Source organism: Cupressus sempervirens, chromosome 10 (assembly GCF_028749045.1).
Source record: "Cupressus sempervirens isolate cs-2001-9-10 chromosome 10, ASM2874904v1, whole genome shotgun sequence".
NCBI classification, from domain to species: Eukaryota; Viridiplantae; Streptophyta; class Pinopsida; order Cupressales; family Cupressaceae; genus Cupressus; species Cupressus sempervirens.
This window is the reverse complement of record NC_143127.1, coordinates 912037655-912061611: the sequence shown is the minus strand read 5'-3', so window position 1 is coordinate 912061611 and position 23957 is coordinate 912037655. Positions and strand designations below refer to the sequence as shown.

At 35.4% G+C, this 23957-nt stretch overlaps 1 pseudogene; it reads left to right on the top strand.

Annotated features, from left to right (window-relative positions):
- The window catches only part of LOC149536956 (actin-depolymerizing factor 7-like), a 60686-nt pseudogene extending 37125 nt beyond the window's left edge, over positions 1–23561 (top strand).
- Positions 23562–23957: the final 396 nt, after the last annotated feature.

The following is a 23957-nucleotide window of genomic DNA, read 5'->3' as shown; positions in this document are numbered from 1 at the left end:
ATGGTCTTCAACCTTCTTGGAATAAGCTGTGAGGTCATCTTGATATACCACCATAAACTTATTGATATATTTATGAAAAGCCACATCCATGGCTCTTTGGAAGGTAGCATTAGCATTAATCAATCCAAAAGGCATTCTTACATATACATAAGTCCCCTAAGGAGTTGTAAATGCTATCTTGAATTGTTCTGCATTTTTTACCAAGACCTGGTTATATCCAAAGAATCCATCCATCATTGACATAATTTCAAACCTTGTTACTTGCTGCAGCATGACTTCCATATTTGGTAACCCATAATTATCTTTTAAGGAAGCAATGTTCAGATTTCTAAAATCTACACAGAGTCTGATATCTCCATTCTTTTTTCTAACAGGAACTAAGTTTGAAACCCAGGTGGAATGTCTAATAGGCTTGATTATTCCCCCATCCCTTAACTTCATTAGTTCCTCTTGCATTTTGGGGGATACGGCAGGGTTGACTGGCCTTTTATTTTGCCTATAACATGTTGAAAGAGATCTTCTTTGTAGGATCTCAAGTCATCATATGACTAGGCAAAAATATGTCTATAATTTCTTAATAGGTTAATCAAAGGCTTCCTAATTTTGGTTGATAAATTTTGACCAATATAGACCTTCTTTGGGGCCTCACTAGTACCCAGATTTATCTCTTCTAACTCTTGAGGTTTACAATCCTTAGTTCCATGTCTTAGCCTATCCTGGTTATCAAACATATTCTCCAAGATGACCAAACCTTTGTAAGGAAACTCAGGTGTGAAAACAGCTTCCTACACTAATCTCTCAAGAGAAGCATGGGGCAAATCCTATTAAAATATTTTACACTTACAGATTCAATATCATGTAAACAATATTATTACAGCCAACCAAGCATAAAGAAAATAGACAGAGAAAGAAACACATAACACAAATATTTTCCAGTGGGGAAAAACCTTTCGATAAAACAACCCCACCCCTCTAGAACCTGCACAATATATTATCTTCAACACAAGGTTACAATACACTTGCAATGCAAGTTCAACAACGACAACAAAAGACTCTAGTAGCAACTCATAGTACCAACCATACACTTTTTCGCATCACTCCTCTTCGCAACCCTAAAAATGCTTATAACATGCACTTCACTTTTAGGGTTACTCCCAAAGGTAACCGTATTAGGGTTTTACCATTCTCCGAGAAAATAGGAACCCTAAATTTTTTTTCGAAGCAATGCCCCGAACCCCACTATTGGGGTGGAGTGTACAGTACTCAAAATTATCAGTTGCTACATGTCTTCACCTATCATTGAATCTTCCTAGCATAGCTCTTACATGTCATAGGAATCTGTCATAACCATTTTAGTGATGATCTCCTTATACACAATTCAAGATGTTGACACATCAACATTATTTGCAAGAAATGCATTTTACAAAACAAATAATAAGAATAGGAATTATCTAAGGTTGAGACACCTTATTCCTAACAACCTTTAGGTACTTTTTTAGTCTTTAGCTGTATAAATTCTTGGCCAAAAATTGTTTCCTTCCCATCTATGGTCTCAACCAAATCACTACAATCCATCTCTTGACCATGATACTTGTCTTCATTTAGCAAGAAATTCACAATGTCTTTGTCATCTTCAAAGAATTGCCAATGTTCAACATTTTCAAGTATTGATGACCTATTTTGAGCTTCAATTTGTGATATCCTTGCAAATGATACATCGTGGGGTTTAATGGCTACATTTTCTAATAAGTCAGCCATCTCATTTTGAGTTCTATCCCTCAATGATATACCAAATGCTTCAAAGAATTCAATCTGATCCCACACAACATTTATATACTATTTCAACCTTTTGTTCTTAGAAGCATATGTTCCCCTTGTGAGATAATCAATTCAGAATCACTTATAACATTTAATTTCTTGATCCCATGATGGGTAGCCACTTTCAATCCTAACAGCAAGGCTTCATAGTCAGCTATATTGTTGGTGCATGAGAAAATTAAGGTAAAAGAGTATCTAAAAGTGTTTTTCTTAGGAGAGACAAAAATGACCCTTGCCCCTGCACCTTCCTTAGAATTGGCCCCATCAAAGAACATTGTCCATAACTTTGGTGAATTTATACAACACTTAACTTCATGTTCAATTACAGTAGGCAAATTCTCAACTTCTTGGATAATCAATTCACCTTTGAATGCATTCACACCAGTAACTAAAAAGCAAGTAGCATCTTTGTCAATTTCTTCACCTGAGATGTGATTAACCCTTGGCTCTTTGTCTACTTTTACAACCTTATCACCTATGTGAAAAGTTGCATAAGTTAAGTCACATTACAGGCTACCTCCCATAGTAGCACTCCATTTTCTAGAAAACAACATTCCATAGTGTGAAGGTATATCAACTACAGGGATTGACATGGTCAACTCTACCTCAGGATATGCAACTAGTTTAAATGGAAAAGCATTTATAGTACCTATGACTGGGACTTCCCTAGCATGCATACCTCTACATTTTCCCTGCTTGGTGTCTACTTTCAACCCTAAGGTTTCCATTACTTTGAAAGGCATTGTGGTGTTAGAGGCTCCTACGTCTATGATGCAATTTTTTAGGGTATTCCCTTTTATAATTAGATTGAGAAAGAATGGGTCAATATCTTCTATGTATGCTACTAATGAGTCATCCAAGAACATTTGGGGAATTTGGGACATGATACCACTATCCTCTATTACTAAGGGAGTCTGCTAAATAAGACTTTGTTCCACATTGTTATTGCTATTTCCTATCCCTCCCAACCATGACAAGGCTTTACTCTTATGCTCTTCAATTTTAAAGAGTTTAGACAAAGGTACCTTAACAATGATTTGGGACAACATGGATATCATATCAATTGGCTCAAACATAGTAGGTTTAACAATTATACCTAGAGTAGGAGCCTTTTGAGTAGTAGCGATTACTATTTGCTTGGAATTATCAAACCCTAATCCCTTCTCTTCCACAATTGCTTTTGATGTCTCATTGGCTTGGAATTGCACTTTCTTCTTAGGTTCCCACTTCTTAGTTTTAACATCTTTAGCTTTGACAGTCTCTATATTAGTCTTCTTGTCTTCATCTTTCATCTTGTGAGTGATGTCTTTTATGAATATACTAGAAGGCTTTCCAATTTCATTGTTCACTATTTTGTTTCTCAAATTATAGTTGCTATGCACTTGGGATATAATTTCTATAGTGATCCTATCAATTTCTTCTTTGGAAGGCATTCTTAAACTTACATGACCCACTTCAGAAGATGTAACCCATACTTGATCTTTGTCACAACCTTTATTGTCTGAAAAAACTTCTTGATGATGTAATTGATAAGAAATTTTCTTATTTTCCAAATCACTTTCTATTTCTTCTAAATTAGAATCAATACAGTCACTACACATGCTTACCATATTACAACTTACATCATCATGACTCTTTTCTTCTTCCTCCTCCTCAATTTATAAATTGTGATCATAAACAAATGACTGAGAAATTGTACAATATTCTGCTGAGTGGGGTGATTGAAAAATAATACACCATGGTACATTATCATTCATATTTACTAAACTTCTTTGCAGAGGGTTTGGTGTACCCTTATCCTTTACATTTTGAGTCTGGTTAGGGATTGGCTTGCCATCCTTCCATTGGGTAGTATAAGGGTAATTATGCATTCTAGGCTATCTATTAAAGTTGCTATTATTCACAAGGGTTTTCTCAGCAACATTTGGCTTATTGAAACTAGTGGGATTCATCTTTTTAAGCAATTCCAACACCTAGCCTATTGTAGGTTCTTCTGGCTTCCTTCCTACAAGAGTTTTATCAACCTCTCTTTTGTTCTTATTCTTGGGATTAAAAAGCTTTGGATCATCTCTCCTACCCAATTTTTTGGATACTTTTCTATTATTCTCAATATTTACTGCAACCTTGTATGCATCGCTTAAAGTTTTAGGATCCTTATCCCTCAATTGGTAAGCCATTTTGCTATCAAAAGAATTGCAATATGTTGTGAGACAAACATCCTCATTCAATCTCATAATCTGAAACAATTTGTACATACCTTTCTGGAATCGTACATTGAAATCAAATGCAGACTCATTAGGATTCTTCTTGATATTGTTGAATTCATTTAACATGAATCCAACATTAGTGCTTTCTCCATATTGTTCTGTGAATAACTTCTCCAAATCACTCCATGAGCTAATACTGTCATTAGGTAGCCTTCTGAACCAATCCCTTGCATCCTCAGTTAGTGAATGCACAAACAACTTCATGACCACATCTTCATGTTCAACTTCATAATCATTTAACATGTCTATGAAAATTCTCAAATGTTCTTCACCAATGAAAATGTTATTTCTAGAAAACTTAACCACTTTATCTCTTAAATCAAAAGATACGGGATGTGGAGCACTAGGAATACCTACAAATGATATTTATCTATACTTTTCCATGTATACAGGTTTCTTTTGAAAACTAGGAACATTTGAGGTGCTTGCTATATTTGCTTGGTTTATAGGAACACTTTGGGATTGTTGAGGTTGGACAACAGGGGCTTGAATATAAGTGGTGGATGATGAAGTAGGAGTAGATTGAGATATTCCTTGAACTGAAACTACTAGTCCACAAGGAGGTACAAAAACTGAAGTTGGGATGGATAAATTTGGCCATGAGGCTAATGCAGAATTAGTCTTAATGAACTGAAGTTTTCTCCTGGTTTCTGCAGCTTGAGCTTCATTTTCCACCTTTTCAAGCTATTTTCCAAGATCTTCTATCTCCTTTCTAACCTTCTCTAGATCTAAATCTAATTTGGACATGAAAGGTTTTAAGGATTTGTTGGGTTGAGCTTGAGGTTCATTTATTTGGACTCCGATAGCTTTACCCTTTCCTTTGTCTGCAACTTTCACAATGGGTTCTGTAGGATTTACTTGTACAGGTTTATAGTCTTGGACTTGAGCAATAATTGGTTCTTTCTTTTGATTTAGGCATTGTTCTTGTTCTTGAACTTTAGCTTTCAAACTGTCTACATCTCCAAAAATATTAGTATGGAGAGTCATAGTTTTCTCTTCTAACTTTTTATTCTATTCCTTCAAGGCAACCATCCTTCTCAGCATAGAATCTCTTTCTATTATGACATCCAAGGTGGCTTGCTCTTTTTCTTTTTCAAGGAAAATATGCTTAGCTTCTTCCTCAACAACCCATTTCTTCATAAATCCTATCTCTGATTGTACTTCTACAAGATCTACAAAAGTAGCTTTTGAATCAACAAGGTCGTCCAGATCTATAAGATTTGGTTCTATGTATGGGACTATTTTAGGATTAGAGGGATCTCTAAAAGAATTCTCGAGTCCTAAGCTATGATGCATTTTGGCTATGAGATTTGGTTTAGGGGATATATTCCCTATTGGTGACATATCCTTATCTTGATATGCTCTTTCATCTAGTACTAGGGTAGTAAATATCTCTCCTAAGAGTCTTGTGGTTTTTGATTCAGAGCTAAGTGAAGATGACTCTCTCCCTATCACTGGTTGATACTGGGAATTGACAGATACACTACCTCTGGGTTTCTAGGTGGGATTTGGATCTATCCTTTTCTTATTTAGGTTCTTCCTACCACCTTTAGGAAAATCAGTATACATTGGTTCATTAGGATGAGCTCTTGTGTAAGCTCTTGTGTTTTTTCTTTTGTCAACTATTTCATTGAATAAGCACTAGCTTTAAAACCTTGACTGAGTCACCACCCTTTTCTTGGGAAGATACACAAATATAATTATTTATGACTTTAAGAAAAAAAAACCAAAAATGGAAATGGAAATATCTGACACAAATGGACCAATTACAGATATTATAAGATTGCAACTCTTGCTTGTTAGATAAGACACTTGGAAAGGCTGGATACATTAGTGTAGTTGTGTGGTAGTTTGGCTTTGCTTTCTTTGTTTTTAAATTCTCAAGGTTTGTCACTAAACATCCCTTTATAACCATGAGTAAAAATGTACACAGTCTAACACACATGTACACAACAGGACCAAAGAAACTTCAGTACTTTTCACAAATGTGTTGGACAACTCCCTAGCAGAGTTGCCATTTTGTTGGAGTTTTAAAACTACTGAGCAATAGAGAGCCTCAATAGAAAAAGGAATTTACTTATGCAACCTAAGGATTAGCTATTTCCTATATTCAATTACACATGTAAACCATTTGGATCCAACATTAACAAAATCAAGAATGGTTTCGTTCTCTTTAGGCTTTGCAAGACCAAGGTGGGTATACCCAAGGGATGACTCAATCTAACTATTGCTGTATGAAGACTATCTTAGTTTCATTTTGATTCTCATCCTCAATCCATAAACATATAGCTAATTATGACATTTAAACATAATAGATCCCATATAACAGATTTGGTCATAAAATCATCTATAGATTTGTAGGTATTCTTTACAATAGTGGCTAACTAAGGCTAGAATATTTCATGCAAATAAGTATTGACCAACTTTGAAGATCTTTAGGAAATAAAAGTAAAATTGATTGTAAATTTTGCATTTGATACCAATTTATGATCTATTTCTCTTCCAATTGAATCAATTTGATGAGTGCCTAATCCAATAGGGTTCAGAGTCCACTATAGATCTATAGATCTAATTTGTTGCATTACAACAAATATTATCAGTAATTCTTATTGGAATCCATCATTCACAACATCATTCTCATTACTATAGTAACCTTATCAAATTCATCAAAGCATTTACTCAATTCATTGAACTAATAGAAGTGATGAAAAGATATACAACCTAAAGGATTGCATTCAATTGCACAAGTTTTACTCATACAACATCAAGATAACTAAGTAACCAAAAGGAGACAAAATTTAGAAAGAACTGATATGGGAACAACTCATAATTTGTAGTCATTTTCTTTGAAAATTGTATACACTTTGCAGTAAACTTAGAATGACCATAGGAAGAAACACAAAGATCATTCTGTATTAATGTATTCCCATAAACTTACAGAGAAAATACATCATAAAGCTTGTTCAAATTACTTAGATAAAAAATAAAATAAGTATGACTAAAAGCATTAGAAATCAACCCTCTTCTCAGCCCTGGAATCTCACTTATATAATGCGAGATGTAAGAAGCTTCAGGCTAAGGGATTTGATAGGTGTCTTTGACAAGAGGTATTTACATACACCTATCACAAAATGACAAAAGGTGAGTAACAGAAAGATTTCTAAATCAAAATTCCTTTTGGTGGGTCCCTTTTTGTTACATCCTCTGATGTTGTTGATCTGGGTACTATTCTAATTCCTCCATATATGCAACTGCTAAGCTAGCCAATGATGAAGTTTTCTCTGATGATTGTAGGTTATCCTCCACTCATGGGTTTTCACCATCTTTGTCTTGTACTATGGGAGTAACTTCTTCCTTTTCCTCTTCTTCAATTGTGTTAGCATCCCTTGGGTCTAGGCCTACAATTGAAATTGACTGATCATTCTTATCTTCTTCCTCCTATGGGCCTTGTGTAGTGACAGTGTCAATGATTTGGATCTCATCACCTTGCACCCTATCACTATCAGTTTCAACTTCCTCGAACTATTCATTAGGGGCTATTTCTACCATCCACTTGTCAAATAGTGAGTCATCTGGCTAATCAAACTATAGAATATCTTGTTTCTTTTGGATAACAAACTCTGCCTTATTATCAATATTAATGAATTCTTGTTTCAAAGAATCAAAAAATAGTTGAACCTTTTTCATTTCCTCAGTAGTTGTAACCCACCATGCATGCCCTTTTTCATTGATAACTTTGTTCATTCTGAGACAAAATAAATCATCTAACTGCTTGGTCCATTCATCCTTACTTTTCAATTTATTTTTTCTATCTAGGGTATGAGGGAATAGGCTAAACTTTTGGCTTTTATATTTATCTAAATAACCAATAATTATTTTCTGTAAATGAATTCTCTTTTCATCAAGCTCTGGGAGATTAACAACCATATCATATCTTTTCTCAATCATATTGTGTGATGACCTTATAACAGAGTAACACAAGAAGGTCACCTCTCTCTTCCTCTATTTCTTTCCCCATTTGTTCACAATAGGCTTTAAAACCTCATCATTTTCTTTTAATTCATTCCAAATATTTACTACCCTATTCAACTGGTCATAAAATAATGGCCACTCAATTTTATTAGCCAAGTATGTAAGAGCTTTCCTCAATTTATCTTCATATCTTGACTCCAACTCCACATGTAATGCCCATAGCTTACTTTTCTCTTCCTCAAAATCCTCTGCTATGTAGTACTCCAGTCTTTGGGGTGTATATGGTACTTCTATGAGGGGAGTGGATTTGAAAGGTTCAACTAGGGGGTGAGGGTATGTTATTCTTTGCCTTGTGGACCTCCCCAATAACTTGTTCTCAAGTTCAATTCTCCTCTTTACCTCTTTATTATAGGTATCCACAACTGCCTCATACTTGCTCTACGACTCAATTATTTCCTTTTTCTCCCTTTCTACATTAGCTAAGGTAAATTGAGAATAATCCACATTCATATGGGCTACTTGTACATGCGAGGTGTCAGCAAATCTCCTTACAATGATATTCCCTGTTAGTCCTGAATCATCAAGCTATGATGGAACAACCTTGGATCCTCTTCTTAGTGACCACATGACACTAAATGTAGTTCCCAAGAACTCTTTTTTATTTGGATCTTGCAATCCCAAATTATTTGACACAAAATTGAAAATTAATGCATCAGCAATGTCCCCATTGGGCAATAATAAAATATTTACAACTTTTACCATCTATTTCCCCTCTTCGGGGATTATATTTTGGAACTCTTGAATCATTTGTTCCTTTATTTGAGATTGAATGGAGGCTTCATCCATTTCTGGATGCTCTGTTTGCAAATTCTTACATCTCTCATCAAAATTGTTCATATTTGCCCTCCAAGCAAATTGATAGAAAGCCCTAGACTTTACAAAAGTATCATTAGACAAAATTTTTTGACTGGCCTATTCCAAAATAGGGTCTAGTTCTGAATGACATTATATCCTAGCCTCCTTTGAACAAATAATGGACTTGCTCCTATATTGGGAGTGAAACCCAATCTCCTCATTATTTCTCTTGCCTTATCTGGAGCAGAATTAATGAAATATTGCTTCTTCTCATTCATTGCCTCCATTATTTTAGGGAATGTATTCATAAGCTTGTTAATTTTATCTGTAGTAGTTATAGCGTTACTTAGGGGGTTGTAATCTTTATCAAAAAAATTAATAAAACTCAAAACTTTTGAGTAGACTTTCCATTTTTCTTTCTTTGTCTCTTGCTCCTAGAGAGAGTACTCATTCCTTATTATGTCTCCAAGAAAATAAAATTCATGTTCAAATGGACCAAGCTTGATCCTATGTTTAAGAGCCAAATGGTAGAAACCCTTTATATCACAGAAACGAGGGTGAGAGACAACCATCTGATACTAATCCAAAAACTTGTAAAGGAAAGCCCACCCTTCCTTGGTTATTACAAACTGGTGGGCTATTGTGAAAGTGGGAAAAATTGATCCCATCCCCCTCTTATGCAAAAAAGCTTCTTCTACTCCTCCCAACTACCACAAGAATTCAGCTACTCCTACTTTTAAAAGCACCTGGTAAGGTAGCACATGGAGTGTTCCTTTGAACCCATAATTTTTGATAACAGTTGAAATTGAATATGGGATGATGTCTCCCTAATTGTGTGAAACTTTCAAATTATGGGGTCTATCCATAGGCCTAACAAGGTGCATCAGTGCCTTAGGAATCCTTGGATTATCAATCAATACAAGGCATCTTAGCTTGGAGGCAAAATACCTATCAAATCTAACAAAATTGGCATTTTCTGCTTCACTAGTCATGTTTGCACTCCACAATTGAATGGGAAATGCTTCCCCTTCTTGTTTTCTATTCAAAACCATTTCTTTAACAAAGGATGTCACCTCTTTAAATAGAAACATGTGTATCAACAGAGAGTAGTGGCCCCAAACCTTCTCCACCTTGCCCTTAGCAATCCCAACCAATCCATTATGAATCTCAATGGCTAAGTAAGAAGCAAAATCGAATATTATTTCTACATCAAAAGAAAAGATTTCAATAATCATTAACATGAAACTCATAGGCATAAAGTCTTCTTCATCCTCTCTAAAAACTCTACATAGGGTCCTATATATCTCGACTGCCCTGGCATTGAAGTATGCTTTCTTAAAAGGTTCATTAATGATAATGTTATTGCTGGTAGGGTTCCAATTTTTCCAATATGGTCCTTTAGTGCACCTTGTCTAACTACGTCCTTCTTAGACACATATTCCTTTTTTCAATCATTTAGATTAATAGGCACATGATACCTAGTGAGAGGTCCCAAATGAAAAAGTTCTCTAATCTCTTCTGGGTGGATGGTGATTAGAATTTCATGATTTGTTCTCCTTACTACCCTAGTGGCTTGATCATAGCTTTTTTCCATGGCTTCAAGGAGATCATAATCCATAAAAACACTGGGGACCACTAGCTTTCCTAGATCAAAATTCTATATATTGGCATGTGGGGCAAACAATTTTCTTTCTAAAAAGCATTTCTTGAACAAACTTAAACTAGTTTGTGAGGTATGAGCATCCCAAACCTAGTTTCCTTTATCAAACAATCCATCTGCTATCCTCAACCTAGGGTTTAATGAGGTCAATTTCTTAACCTGTGCTATCTCAACAGTATACTCAAGAAGCAATTCAAGAAAATCATCATGTACATTTCTATCCAAATAATTTTCCTGACTTGAAAATTCCTTCTTTGGAGGCATCCTTGCTTATGATTTGCAGAACTAAAAACACCTACAGAGATAACAGTGTAATTACTTATTTGAATTTCATTCTTGTTCCTTTCTGTACTTCTGCAATTTCTCTATGAACAAGCTGCTTCACAATCTCACCAACTTTAGCATGATGTTCTCAATAATTGCTTCTTCTTAGAAAAGGCTCAAAATCTTTATTCGTGTAAGGTGAAAATAAGGAAATCTTCTGTGTTATACTCTATTTTTCTCACATGTGAAGCCTTCATGTCTAATTAATATACATAGTGGCAACACCTTCTTCGTTTAAATCTATGTCATAGATCTTTTAAAAATCCTATGATCAAGGGATGTGAAGAAAACATGACTGGCATTCCATTTGACAAGTTGGCCTATCAATCCAATGAGAACTAACCACGTATAGAGCTCCTTCCCTGATGGCATCCTTGTCTTGATCCATTGGCAACTGAGGACACATGTTGACAGGTTGCTACCTTGCTATACATAAAGAAAAAGCACCTTGCTGATTGTGAAGTAGCGACAGTCGTTGATTTGATCTTGATCATGTGGATGACATGCAACTAGATTGCTTAGAAGAACATTGGTGGGGCCCATATTTGCTATCTCATTGTACATATCCTGTGAGCAACTCTTCATAAAGAGATAGTGATAGTCGTTGATTTGAGATCAATCCAAGGGTAAAGAAACTACACGAACATCTTAAGATGAGGTGGGTCCCATATTCGCTATCTCGCATGGAGTAAACCATGCACATCTTTTTTATGTGAGATAGCGAGAATCGTTGATCTTAGCTTGATCTGACGATCAAAATTCCTCCTGCATTTTATGAATGGGAGGTGGGTCTAGAAGATTGATGACGTGATAAATTCTGCACAACTGGCGAAAGAAAAATAATATTTTAATCCCAGTCATCTCTCCACATTGCTTGGGTTTCACCATATGCTCATTTCACGACTACTCGCTATATTGCTAATGGCGAGATGCCTATATTTTTTGATTAGAAAAGTAGCGAGCTCTAGTGATTTAACCAAACTTGACGCTAGAAAGTACAAGCATGTCACACTACAATTAGCCACTTCGTGATCTTGATAGAGCAATGATATCATCATTTATTATGCCACTTGGAACTCTTAATGACCATCAGGAAATTTGACAATCACCGTGTAATACATTCTTCAGCCACTCACTATATCGCTAACAGTGAGATGCTTAGTTTTGTTGATTAGCTAAGTGGCAAATCATTGGAAAAAATAATATTCTTGTGCTATCTTGTGCCCACCTTTTTACTGGGTTTCTTTTCTTGTTCTGACCATTTTGACAAAAACACATGTGACTAAAAATCCGGCCGCAGCATATTTTTTGACTACTGCATTTCATTTTTTGGCACCGTTCTTTAGTTTCTCATCGTTCACTACCTCACTATACATAAAGAAATGCACAACCCATCATAGCAAAGTAGCAATAGCCATAGATTTTTTCAGAATCAGATGGTGAGAGACAATAGCTTAGGGGTGTGGGAATTCTTTTATGAAAACAAAATATTCATGAAAGTTGAAAAGGACTTCACACCCAAGCTTTCAAAAGGAATGAGACACAAGGTTTACAAAATTTTCAAAAAGGCAAACAAAAATTTGGAAGACCAAACTAGAAGCTCTATCCACCAATGATGGATTCAATTTGATTTTTGCACCTAGGCAAGGGAAATTTCGTCATGCGAAAAATTAGACCAACAGCAGGGAAGCGACATGGTAGTATATTATAGATAAAGATTCAGAATTCAATGAGGACATCATCGTCAACAAACTGAATCACCAGTAAGGGCCTTTGTATTTTTGCTGTTATCTAGTACATCTAAAGCTCTTATGATAAAATATGGTTTTAGTTTGAGGATTATCTCTTAAATCTATAGACACTAATATGTTCTGGTTGTACTCTTTATAACCTCTGTAAATTAGCAATCTTAGCACCTACACTTAGATTTCCTAGTTCTCAAAGTATGGTTTGTATATATATCTCTTCCTCTATGTATATACAATTGATATCCAGGTCAAAGTTTTCTTTCTCTAGGAACCCTATGCTAGGTAGCTCCTTCCTCAAATTTTGAGCCTAGTGGATATATAGTTCCTCTTTTTATAGGTACACAGTCATCAAGCTCATAAGTGTAATGCATAATATTATTATATCGAGATGCCAATTTTGAACTAGTCATTACAAATGTAATACAATTTCCATAATAAAGGCTCAAATTTTATAGTATCATGACCAAAATTAATGGTTATCTGGTAAATTTGCTTGAATTTGATAGCTTTGGCCCAATGGTTTTTTATTAGTTTTCTAAATTAGGAATTTGTAATTCAATATGGTGCTTATTATATTAAATGTATTACTGCTGGAGCTAAGTTCAAATGTATTAAATCTAGTCTATGCATGTTTTTGGGGTTCTTAAATGCATTAAGACTAATAAATTTTTTAGAAACTCATTTTACACCACCAAATATATTAAACATAAAAGAGAACAAAACAATGTGTTGGTGCACAAAATTGTTGGGTGAAAACCTGCAAGCCTTGTCTGCTTGATGTTGAGAAATCAACACTATTTTGGTCAACAAAGAAGGTTGAATTGCAATTACTCAACCTCTGCACTTTAGGATTTTCCAGACCTAGGTGGTTGTACCTTTTATCTCTACTCTTATAGAGGATAAAATCACTAATGAAGACTTGAAATTGATACTTTTGAGTGGGCAAGAACTTTCTCAAGGAGAAATCAAATGTAAAATTGAATGCCTTGAATGTTTAGGAAATTATTTTAAATATTGATTGGAGATGAGGATGAAAATGGAGGAATGATATGCAGATGAGAAAAGTAAAGAACCACATTAGCATGCAACTACAATTTTAAATGAATCAATGAAGACAAGTCCCTAGATCGGATTGGGCAAATGGAGTTAATACTGCAAGAAATTATCATCAGACACTTATGGAGATGGCTGGCTGGACCATCAACTATTGGGTAGAGACCAATTAGTTTAAATCTAAATGAATATAACTGCAACTAAAGGAGACCAATTAGACAGATACCATAACACACTATGAAAATACATGATATCAAGAGCATTCATGAAGTTCAATCCTTCAAACAATAGTTCTCTATCCAAGAGGACAATATAGCATGCTATTTTCAATAAAATCAATTTCCAATTTTGGACAAGAAACTACATCATTTGATTGATTCAAAAAAGAATTACAATTGAGATTTGTTCAAAATGCTATAAGCATCCATCCAGTATCTTTAATTTTTAATATTTAGCTCTATGTGAATCTCTCCAATGAGAATGATCTTGGTATCCTTTATTGAAATCCAAAGGATACAAACAAGCTTCAAATCATCACAATGCTTCCTAACTAAAACCTAAAATGCAACCGATCACATAATTATTGTCCGATACTATCTTGAATGATTGTGTCCTTTGGCATGAAATAGATCTTTGATAATACTTCTTTAATCTCACTTGGCTTTATTCTCAAATGTTTTTATTTGAGTACATTGATGCCCATTAGTTGTTTGATGAATAATTCTTCTTACCATGTGAACTTTTAGGTTAATCACACATCCTGCACATGAAATAACATAATTAGATGTCCTTCAAAAATATATTCTCACCTGTAATCGTTCATAGCTTTGTAATTAATGGCTAATATCCCTATAGATGATTGAGACTATTAGGATTTGAATATATAAATTAGTATTGAAGAAAACTTTTATTAAAAAGGAAAATATTAAGCCCTCCCAAATAATAATTCCTTGCAAATCATATATTCGCCAAACATAATACTCCTTAAAATATTAGAATATTGACAAAAATATTTATTATAAAGCTTTCATAATGTTAGGCCAGAGTGTACCTCTAAAATAAGAATTCCAAACACTAAGTTGGAAAATACAATAAAAATCACATACTTATAGCTTTTATCAATGTATACCAAATTTACAATCTTTTCCAACTTTAAAACACAATTAGGAAACATAACTTGCTAATATAACATTTTAAGGTAAGAAGCAAGTAATTTATTTTTAGAACATCTTAAATATGAATTAAGCTTTTTCCTCTCATAACTTGGACTAAAATATTTTGGAAGATTTAAATAATTAATCAAATTTTAAATCATTCCCACAAGAAGTAAAAATAAGACATTAATATTAAAATTTTTTAGCCGATAGGCTTTCCTTCTAGAGTTACCTCCAGTCAGAATTTGTCTCACGCTGCATAATCCTTGCCGATAAATGGTTTCCAATTGCCAATAAATGGTTTGTCATTAAATTTTTTTTGGTTCAAGCCACAAAGTGCAGAGACGGATGAGAAACCAATGAACAACTGGGTAAGTGAGGATCCGTGACTTGTGCCAAGCATGAAAACATGTCTCTAAAGCTCAAGCGTACAGAGGATTCAAAACCTGTCTCATGGTTAAACCACCACTTTTTCAATTTTAAACTGACATAGTAGAAACCAGATATTCCTAAACCAGACATATTTTCTACTGCATCTTTGGCGGCTTTCAGAGAGTTGTCACCAGAATTGCTTAGTCAAGCACACATGTTTATCAATTCCAGGTTGGTACTTCAATTCAACATTTAATATCTTTCCTGCTAACAATGCGTGGTGCTTTTTTCTCTGATGATATGACTAGTTGGATTTATGGATATCATAGCTTTTAATCATCTTCCCTTTTTCACTATTGTTGGATTTTATCACTTTGAATTGCTAGTGTATTTGATATTTAGTGATACATCTGATGTTATCCCAAACATGATCTTTATTTATTTATTATCTTCCTCGATTTGATTTGTCTTTTAATTTGAATGAATACTCGAAGTTTCACATATGTGTGGACTTTGTGATATTTCACTCTATTTTAATTTCAATGAACAAACTTAGTTCACATATGTTTGACCAGGATTCTGAGTTTTCCCTATCTCATTTGGGATTTCTATTTTTGGCTCAATGTACTAGAAGTTGTGATATATATGTAACTTATATGGGAATGGATTTTGATGGCCCTGCCAAAATGCATGATTAATTTTCTGGTTGATCATAGTACTAAATAAAAATGATGTTAATGAAATTATAGTTTGCATTGTGTATGATTTTCTAATTAAACGAATCTACATCATGCTGACTTATTTGAGTGTCAAGTAGGCTAGAATTACTTATTTCTCGAATCCAATCTAAATAGGAAATAGAAATAAAAATCTTTTATATTTTGTTTTATATCTACAGTGTTTGCATTTTTAAAATTTTGGTTTATTTATAGTTTAATGGATTACTCTGCCTGGTTTATAGAGTTCTCTATATGGATTTAAAAAAATACAAAATTTCACATCCTATTGATCTGCGAGTTACTTGCAGTGCCTGTGAGTATCTTTGTAGAATAACTCTCCTTCAGAATAACTCGTGGACAAATTTGACTATGAGTTAATGGAGATTTTTTTGTGGCTAAATCTACTGAGAATTTAAGAACTTATCAATAACTCATGTGGCCAAATTCAATTTTGTTAGCCATTGATTAAAATTTTTTTTTGCCCCCCTTTAGAGTGATTTAATTATTTTAATACAACCACATTTTTGAGTGTCTTAGCTATTTTTTTTTTGCACATTCAAGCATGTACAATGAGGATTTGTATGGTTTTGGAAGGCCTGGTCACTGCCAGGGGGCTGCCCCATGTGTGAGAAATACAAATTAAATTTAACTCACAACTCAAACCTAAACCTAAAAATTTTACTCGACACTCACAATTGCCGAGTGCCAGTTTTGCTCAGCATGTGAATGTGCCGAGTGGAAATTTTCTCGGCACCAATAGATGCAGAGTGACAGGCAGCAGGTGCTAAGTGAGCTCGGCACAAAGAGGAGCTCGACACTTGAAGAAAAATGCTCGGCACAAGAAAATCTTGACACATACACAGGAAATGCTCAACACCAACTGAGAAAGAGGATGCTGAGTGTTCTATTTCAAACTTAAAAATTATAACTTAGGAAATATTTCAACGTGAATGCTTTCACCATTAAAACTGGAAAGCCAAAGCTTTAACCTTTCAACCAAACTTGTCAAATGCAATGAATAGAAGATGAAGAACAATAGATTAAGTATGCTGCTTGCTTTCTATTCAATCTTTCATTAAACTATTACAAAAATCTTGGAGCATTCGGCTTCAACCAGAAAACCCTAAAACAACCCTAAATTGATAATACTTCAAACTTTAATAAACTTTTAAACCTGCAACTCTAATGGCTGCATACAATGGTGCCTGGAGCAATCACTGCTTCAATAGGACACATCCAAAAAACAACAAAATTATAGAGTGAACAAGGGAAACATGTGCAACTGCAGGCACAAACTTCTTTCCTTTTTCCTTCTCAGCTCAGCTCTGCAACTTCTCTATGATCTGCTTGATCTGCAAACTCTCTTGAATGAATGAATGAATGAACATTCTTTTTGTCACATTCCATTTTCCCCCTTAATGTTCAAATTCAAAATATCACCTACCAAATTTATGTTTTCTGTCTGTTTTGCTGGTCGTCAGGTAGTAGGTGGGCGTTTGGCTCTAGGGGTAAACATCAACGCTGCATTAAATATTCCAACACTCCCCCCTTTGTCCTGAGCCAAATAAACAAGGATCACAACTGATCCAAATCAACTACACCAAGACACTCTCTTAGGTGTACAAAAGATCCAATGCCTAATGGCTTTGTGAAAATGTCTTCTAGCTGCTACTCTGACTTGCAAAAATTCATCTTGATATCCCCATTCTCCACCAACTCTCTGATGAAGTGATATCTGATCTCAATATGCTTGCTTCTCCCATGGAAGACTGAATTTTTGGACAATGCAATTGATGAGATGTTGTCACGATAAATTGTGGTTCCATCCTCTTGCCTTTCATTCAAATCTGTCAAGATCCTCCTCAACCAAATAGCTTGACATGCTGCTGCATTTGCTGCAATGTATTCAACCTTTGCTGTAGATTGAGCAACAATAGGTTGCTTCTTGGATGACCATGAAATTGCACCCGATCCCATATGAAACATGTATCTGGAAGTGCTCTTCCTATCATCTAAACTTTCAGCCCAATCACTATCAGTGTAACCAACCAACTTGAAATCATCATTTGTAGTATATAAAATTCCAAATCCCTTGGTACCTTTCACATACCTTAGGATCCTCTTTCCCGCTTGCCAGTGGGAATCCTTTGGGGTTTTCATAAATCTAGAAATCAGACTTACTCCATACATTAGGTCTGGCTGAGTTGCAGTCAAGTACATTAAACTTCCAACCATACTCTTGTATAGTGTTGGATCCACTCTCTTGCTAGAGTCTTCCTTGCTCAATTTTAGACCTATTGCTGTTGGTGTGGGGGCTACCTTACTATTCTACATTTTAAATCTCTCCAAGATCTGGCCTGCATATTTTTCTTGAGAGATGAAAATGCCATCATGCATTTGTTTTACTTCTATGCCTAGAAAGTATTTCAAGAGACCTAGGTCTGTCATTTCAAATTCACTTTTCATGGCCTCTTTGAACTCACCAATTAGAGCCTTATCATTACCAGTAAAAATCAAGTCATCTACATACAAGACAACAATCAATACATTACCATTTGCTGCCTTGATGTAAAGAGTGGGCTCACCATTGCTTTTGCTAAATCCATTGCTCATCAAATATGAGTCAATCCTACTGTACCATGCCCATGGAGCTTGCTTGAGCCCATAAAGAGCTCTCTTCAACCTATATACTTTTTTCTCTTCACCTACAACTTCATAACCAGGTGGCTGCTCCACATAAACTTCTTCTTTCAATACATTATTTAGGAAGGTGGACTTCACATCCATTTGAAATACCTTCCACTTGTGTTGAGCTGCAATTGCTATGACAACACGCACGGTTTCCATTCTTGCAATAGGGGCATATGTCTCATCATAGTCTCTTCCATAGTTCTTTTTGTAGCCCTTGACTACCAGCCTTGCCTTATGCCTATCAATCTTGCCTTCAGCATTGCATTTGGTCTTATAGACCCATTTCACTCCAATCACTTGCTTCTTGGGAGGAAATTCAGTTAGCTCCCATGTCTCATTTATTTCTATGGCATCTATTTCCTCATCCATGGCTTTACACCATTTCTTCTCTTTGATTGCTTCTTCAAAATATATTGGATCACTATGAGAAAATAATACAAAATTAACACTCTCATCATAATCTTCATACCTTTCATCTTGGTATATCTCCCTAAGACTCTTGGTCTTTCTTGGTAATAGGGAGGAGAGTGCGGGATTAGAATCTTCACTACTACTGCATTGTCGACTAGCTCGGTCTTCACTGGTACTCGGCACTGACACTCGATCATGCCTAGAGAAACTTGGCAATGACTAAACCTGCTTGCTTTTTCTTCTATTTTATCCTTCTTCTTGCTGTTCATTAGCATCCTCTTCACTCATAATTGACACTTTACTAGAAGTGCTTGGTGACTCATCAATTGAACCATACCAAGAATGATTTTTAAGAAATTCCACATCTCTTGAAAGCATCATCTTGTTGTTCAATGGGTCATACAATCTGTATGCCTTTGTTTCTGGGCTATACCCTATGAAGATGCACTTCACACCTTTATCATTAAATTTTTGCCTTTGCTCTTTAGGCACATGTGCATATGCAACACATCCAAACACTCTTAGGTGTTCAGCTGTCCATCTTCTTTGTGACCATGCTTCCATTGGAATTTTGTCACGGACTACCTTTGTAGGACACCTATTAATTAGGTAAACTGCTGTTGCCATAGCCTCTCCCCAAAATTTAATTGGGAGAGCTTTCTCTTTCATCATGCTCCTTGTCATTTCAACAATGGTCCTGTTCTTTCTTTCAGCCACTCCATTCTGCTGTGGTGTATAGCTGGCTGTGAGATCTTTCTTTATGCCATGTTTCCTGCAAAAAATTACAAAAGAATTGGAGGTATACTCCCCTCCTCTATTTGATCTTAGGACCTTGATATAGTGTCCACATTCTCTTTTAGCTTGGGCTTTAAATTCTACAAATTTATCAAATGCTTTAGATTTATTCTTTAAGAAATACACCCATGTCCTACGACTGAAATCATCAATGAATGTCATAAAATAAGTACTCCCCCCAATGGAAGTAACTTGCATAGGACCGACTAAGTCGGTATGCACTAACTCTAATGGAAATCTAGCCCTCCTAGAATTTCTAGAATTAAAGGGAAGCCTATGTTGCTTACCCAAAATATAAGTCTCACACTTGTCACATGAATTTCCTATACGTGGCAAACCATCTACCATTCTTTTATTTGATAATAAATTTAAACTAGCATAGCCAAGATGACCATACCTAAGATGCCGCAACTGTGAAGGGTCTTCAATCACACTCCTTAGAGCTGATTGTGTGTGAGGTGCAACACAAACTTGAGATGAGAAACATGTCTCTATCCTCAAGGGAAACATTTTTTTCTTTGTCATTTGAACTGCTGCAAGTAAGTTCTTGCTTCCATCCTTTTCATGAATGACACAGGTGTCATTCTCCATCAGCACTTTGTATCCATTTTGAATGAGTTGACCAATGCTCATCAAATTGTGCTTCATACCGGGGGTGAAATACACATTTTGTATTTCCCACTTCTCACCTTTCTTGGTGCAGACCATAATAGATCCTTTTCCCACAACTGGTAGGGTTCCATTGTTACCCATCTTAATTTCTGATTTGAAACTCTTGTCAATAAATGAAAACAAGGTTTCATTGCCACTCATGTGGTTGCTACATCCACTGTCAAGGTACCAAACCTCAGGGCTTCCTTCTTCACCAACATTACACATGATGAAGGTAGCAACATTGGGTCCACTTCCCATGTTCACATCAGGCACATTTTCTTGTCCGGACTGATCATTCTGCTTCTTCCAACATTCATTTGCATAATTCCTAGATTTATGATAGTAGTAGCATTCTACATTACTCTTATTTGAGTTGTAGTTTTTCTTACCTCCTCTTGAAGTATTTTTTGAGCTACTTGCTCCATCTGCTCTTCCTGAGCTTTCCGCTGTAGCATTCCTTTGTCCTCCATTACCTCAGCCTCTACCTTTGGAGTTTCTGCCTGAGCCATTTCTTCCTCTCCCCCTTCCTCTTGGATTTGATTGAGCCTTGAGTGCTTTCTCTTGGGAAGTGGAAGATGTAGATCTATTGATCCTATGCTCATGGGTTTGAAGAGAACCCATCAACTCATCCATTGTCAAAATAGTGAGGTCTTTTGCCTCTTCTATGGTCATGACCAAATTGTCATATTTATGAGGTAAACTCCTTAATATCTTTTCCACTATCCTCTGCTCTTGATAGTCTTCTCCATTTGACTTCAGTTGGTTAATCACATTGGAGGTCCTTGAACTGAAGTCTGCAATTGATTCATTTTCCTTCATCTGAAGGTTCTCAAATTCCCTCCTGATGTTCTATAGCTTTACTATACGAACTTTATCAGTCCCCTTGAAGTTCATCTCAAGAATATCCCATGCTTCCTTTGCATAATTTGCTGCTGCAATATTTGGGAATACCGTCTTTGTCATTGCTGCTTCAATAAGGCTTAATGCCTTAGCATCTTTCCTCCTTGACTCTTTCAAATGAGTCTTTTGTGCATTTGTGAGGGCAACATACTGAGTTGGATTAGTCACATCATTGAATCCATTGACCACAAACTCCCACAAATCATTTGCAACCATTATGGTTTTCATCTTCTTTGCCCATATATCATAATTTTGTCCATTAAAGGATGCTAGCTGCTGCCATGTCAAATACCCCAAGAAAAAAAATGCCCTAACTCACTGTGGATGTGGGGCCTCAAAGCTCTGATACCATGTGAGAAATACAAATTAAATTTAACTCACAACTCAAACCTAAACCTAAAAATTTTACTCAGCACTCACAATTGCCGAGTGCCAATTTTTCTCGGCACGTGAATGTGCCGAGTGGAAATTTTGCTCAACACCAACAGATGCCGAGTGATAGGCAGCAGGTGCCAAGTGAGCTTGACACAAAGAGGAGCTCAACACTTGAAGAAAAATGCTCGGCACAAGAAAATCTCAGCACACACATAGGAAATGCTCGGCACCAACTGAGAAAGAGGATGCCGAGTTTTCTGTTTCAAACTTAAAAATTATAACTTAGGAAATATTTCAACGTGAATGCTTTCACCATTAAAACTAGAAAACCAAAGCTTTAACCTTTCAACCAAACTTGTCAAATGCAATGAATAGAAGATGAAGAACAATAGATTAAGTATGTTGCTTGCTTTCTATTCAATCTTTCATTAAACTATTACAAAAATCTGGGAGCATTCGGCTTCAACTAGAAAACCCTAAAACAACCCTAAATTGATAATACTTCAAACTTTAATAAACTTTTAAACCTGCAACTCTAATGGCTGCATATAATGGTGCCTGGAGCAATCACTGCTTCAATAGGACACATCCAAACAACAACAAACTTACAGAGTGAACAAGGGAAACACGTGCAATTGCAGGCACAAACTCCTTTCCTTCTTCCTTCTCTGCTAAGCTCTGCAACTTCTCTTTGATCTGCTTGATCTGCAAACTCTCTTGAATGAATGAATGAATGAACATTCCTTTTGTCACATTCCATTTTCCCCCTTAATGTTCAAATTCAAAATCTCACCTACCAAATTTATGTTTTCTGTCTGTTCTGCTCGTCGTCTGTTATGCATTAAATATTCCAACACCATGAACCAACTGGGGACAACCATCTTAATGGGGCATGCTCTGGATTATTATAGCAAAAAAATGTTTTGGGGTCATTTATTACCGAGATGTAAAATATCATGACATAATTAATTTATAATCATATGATACTATGATGTGAATTGAGTTCTTTTTTTAATCTAAAATTGATCTACGAATTTGTGATAAAAAACTTTTGTCTAATTTGAGTTTTTTTAATTTTATTTGGCTTTCTGAGTTCTTGTGGAGCCTGGGTTTTTTGAACTATGATCACCACAGTCAATTGTATATTAAAACTAGAAGAATGATGTTCTATGATATTGTTTTAATTATCATCCCATTCAATTGGATCTTGATTTATTAAGAAGCTGTCAATGGCATTATTCATGATCATAGGCCAATGCATCATCTGGAATTGCGGTGGATAGTGAATGCAAGCTCAAGTTTCTGGAGCTGAAAAGCAAGAGAACTCATCATTTTATCACATTCAAGATTGATGACAAGCTAAACATGATTACAGTCGACAAGCTCAGTAACCCTGGTTAGACTTATGATGATTTTACTGCTGCTCTTCCTGAAAAAGAGTGCAGATATGCAGTTTATGATTTTGACTTTGTAACCGAGGAAAATTGTCAGATGAGAAAAATATTTTTTATTGCATGGCGAGTTATTATCAATGACAAAATGAATGTATACAGCTAATCTATATAGTGCTCATGATAGTTTTAAGTATTCACTGATAATCTATGCTTGTTTTCATATGTGGCAAGTCTCCTGATACTTCTAAGGTCCATAACAAGATGCTTTATGCAAGCTCTAAGGATAGGTTCAGGAGAGAACTTGATGGGGTCCAGTGTGAAGTCCAAGCAACAGATGCCTTTGAGATAGGGATTGAGAACATTGTAGAATTTTCTACTCATACCAACTCTGAAATTTAAAGAATAATCTTGTTGAAAGATAAAAGCAGAAAATTATAGAAAAAGAAAAAAAAACAGAGCTAGTTAATGATGAAATTCTATTATTCATTCATTGTGTATCAATTACAAAATGTGATCATTTATGCAAAACCAATCACTCCATAGAATAAGAAATCATGGTCAAATACCCAGCAATAACTGACACATGTAAGTTTTATCTCCAACTAACATAATACAGTATGGAAATAGTTCAGTTTCACCATCCAAACTAGAAGGTAAGATTTAGAGGAATATGCACTGTTAGTTTGAATTAATCACCAACATATGTAATGAGCTGTTAGTTTGAATTAATCACCAACATTAGGGAAAAAACTCGCTAAGCTACTTAGGTTGATTGTATGTGATTTAGGCAGAGTG